Here is a 3,891-nt window from a genome sequence, read left to right as displayed (position 1 = left end):
TCTTTCTGTGATTTGAGATAATTGCTCAAAACTTAGCTCAAAGGCTATCTTGGAAATCAAGGTTTCTTCTCTTGCTTTATTGTGAAAGCATTTACTCTTTAACTGAAAACTAGCCCAAAGGCTCTATACTGAAAAACTAGCTGAAAGGCTATCTTGGAAATCTAGGTATCTAGGTTTCCTCTCTTGCTTTATTGTGAAAGCATTTACTCTTTAACTGAAAACCAGTCCAAAGAGCTCTTTACTGAAAACTAGCTCAAAAGCTCTTTACTGAAACACTAGCTCAAAGGCTCTTTTGAAAATCTCAATTTTCCGTTCTTATTTAATGTGAAAACATTTTAAACTCTTTTGGAATACATAGTCCCCATATACTTTTGAAGAAATGAACTTCAACTTTACTCTTTACTGAACTTAGAACTTAAGTCTTAAAACAAAGTTTAAACATTTGTAAAAGACTTCTTAAAATATGGTTCATGCCGAATGATGGGCATGAACGACTCAATGCAAGGTTTTCAATAACCATAGATATAACTCAATACTTGGAACTCAAGAACATCAATGATACTACTCATCTCAAGACTGTTCGACTTATAGTGTTCATGTGGGATTATGGGCATGAAATGTTCAACTCAAGGACTCAAAGATACTTCTCAAAAGGGATTAGGAACTCAACACTTAAAGGCTTAGAACTTGGAGATATTACTCCTCTCATAGATACTCAACTTCTGGAGTTCATGCGGAATTTAATGACATGAACGACTTGACTCATAGGTCTACATAACATTATGGAACTCGTGATACAACTCTTCTCATTATCTTAATTACTTCCTTAAAACTTAGTTCAAATCAATAGTTGATCTCAAAGGATTCACGATTGAACTCAAAGACTTTCTTGAACTCTATTCTTAACTCCCTCTTCAATGAGAATTATGAATTCAAGAGTTATGGTTCATTATATGAAGAATCTAGGTGATAGTGTAGACTCATGAATACATTCTCCTCACTCTCATTCTCACTTACTTGAGTCTTGAAACAAGTTACTAGAAGTTGTTGAAGACTCCTCAAAAGAACTCAAAGGGACTTTCTTAGAATGTTCGAAAGAATTCTTAAAACTTAACTCTTAACTCTGCCTTGAACTTGAATTATGAATTCAAGGTTATGATCATGTTATGAATGATTTCTAGGTGTTTAGAAGTAGCTTAGAGTAGTTAGAATTGAAAAGGATTGAAGGTGCAGTGTAAACGAACTCAAACGGGGCAACCGACGACAAACTGGATGGGGCAGGCGACCATGGCGCTATGGGTGGTGCGGGGTGCCAGCCCCTAAACTTCAGAGGAGGGCTTGGGGCTCTCTGGCTGGCGCATCGCGCTAGGTCCCAACCCAAAAAGTCCAACAAAATTTTTTGCTCGTTTTCTCACCCTATTTCGCCTAGAATCGAATGGTTTCTTCCCCAATCACTTGGATTCAATTACTTAACATAAGTACACTATAATCTACTTAATACAGCCCTAAAAAACACTCACTTTAATCTCAAGAAAATCATCAAAACCCAACACAACAAGATTTAGAATGAACTTGAAGAACACCTATCAAGAACTCATCAAGAACTCAAATCTTTCAACTTCAAGAACGAAATTTGCGCTGAAAGTAACATGTTTGGCGTGTGGGTGAACAAACCCAACACTATAGAAGTTTATATACCTCTTAGGGATCAAACCCATGGCGAAAATCCCCTACAACATGCAGGAATCTCGACGAACACTTGATCCTCTCTTTTTTTCTCCTCTTTTCTTTTCTTGAACTCTCAACTAAAACCCTAGGCTAATTTAAGATTATAAAACTGAACCTAATAGGATTAAACCCTTAAAATATTACTAAAAATGAATTCAATCTGATTGGGTAAGGAAAAGACCAAAATACTCCTCTCTATTTTCGGCTAATTTCCTTAACTGAACAGCCTATCTTCAAAAGATCATATCTCATTCATCCGACCTCGAAACTTAGCAAACTCGGCGGCGTTGGAAAGATAATTCAAAGGTGTTTCCTACGGTATCTGGTATCACATCTAAATCATTCTGTGCTAGGATTTATGATCATTTCAAGTTGACCCAAAACTCATAACTTTAGCATAACGTGCAAAATTTCAGATTTTGCTATTTCCAATTCGATTCTTTTTGGAACTCAAGGTGCTACATCTAGTGACCTTAATACTCAAGAAATTTTAAATTTCTTAAAAAAATCTCACTTACTATGAAAAACGGATCGAGTCTTAGTTCAAAAAAAATTTCTGGGTTATTACATAAATACAATGGAGTAATACAAAAAAGAAGAAGTTGATTTGCTTGCTTTTCTAATAAAATTAAACACCCAAAAAACTTTGAATAGTTCATGAGTTTTTTCAACTTCATTATTATTTTCATTCTTTTATTTGTTTTAAAACGTTTACCTCCATAATTTATACCTATTGAACTTCTACTTTAATCAATACTAGTATATGGTAATAAGAGAGTTTTTGGCTAAAATCATCCTTGAAGTATGACTTAAATCTAGAGTATATCCTTGTGTTATATAAGTGAACAAAAAACATCCTTGCATTATCCGAAAAAGTTGCAAGATTCATCCTTCTATTTATTTTTTTAAGAAACTCACGCCACCAACAAAAAAAATGCATCAAGTTGAATGAATATATGAACACATGGTTAAGCTAGTCAAGTCGGTGATTTTTCTAATTTTCAGAAATTAAGGATTTAAATCATCTTCATACAAAATATATTCAAATTCTAAATATTTTTTGTAAAAATTATGGCCAAATACAACCCCAACTTCAAAAGTTTCAAATAAAGATTTTTATTTTATTTTCATAACTAAATGCCTACGTAATTTCACTAAAGTTCCAGCATTTCTGTACATTGTATAAAATGTGAATTGCATTGTATATAACGTACATACGTACGAAATATTTTATTAAAGAACATCTTTATATAGTTGGATGTAATATTTTTAAAATGATTGTTTTACATAATCTTTCTAACCATCGGAACCTACTGTACAAATATTTCCAAAGTTACGTATTGTTGCAAGTCAATTTACTTGATGATGCAAAAAACATATAAACTAACAACTCACAGAATTTAAATTCTGAGAATGAAAGATTCATTTCCTATCCATATCCTTATTGTTTTTAGGTAACTTTGATCTTCTCGTCGGGACTAAGACATCACCAAATTCAATTTTTTTTTTTATTGATTCAATCAGTTTCTTAACAAAAAATAGAGTGAAGGATGATTCTTGTTATTTTTTGGATAGTATAAGGATGTTTTTTGCACACTTAGATAATATAAGGATGTACATTAGATTTGAGTCATAGTTGAAGGATGATTTTAGCCAAAAACTCGGTAATAAGAAGAAAAGATATGGAGAATTAATGTTGATAGGTTTTCTTTCAGCCCTAAATATATGGTAAAAGAAAAAAAATGAAATAGTCAAAAATACCCCTCAATTTGAATTTATTAGTTAACTTTACTTTTACCGTTAAAATAAATTAATTTTACCCTTACCGTTAATCAACTTATCGGGTGTGTTTGGTATGCAATTTTCTCATGTTTGGTTAGGTTAAATGTTTTGGAAAATGTTTTCCAAATCAACTCATTTTCCTCAAAATTAAGGAAAATGACTTTCCTTCAATTTAAGGAAAATGACTTTCCTTCAAAACTTAAGGAAAACATTTTCCAAACTCTCTTCCAACTTCAAAGTACAATTACTTTTTTGTTGAAAAAATCAATTTATTTTGTCCCTACCCTCAAATCAGCCCCCCAAATAATAATTTTAAAGCTTGTTTTTAAATTCAATTATTTTGCCCCACCCCCTCCCAAAAAAATATTAAAAATTGTTTTT

This window comes from Solanum tuberosum, unplaced genomic scaffold, assembly GCF_000226075.1.
Source record: "Solanum tuberosum cultivar DM 1-3 516 R44 unplaced genomic scaffold, SolTub_3.0 scf00257, whole genome shotgun sequence".
Classification (NCBI taxonomy): Eukaryota; Viridiplantae; Streptophyta; class Magnoliopsida; order Solanales; family Solanaceae; genus Solanum; species Solanum tuberosum.
This window is presented reverse-complemented; position numbering follows the sequence as displayed.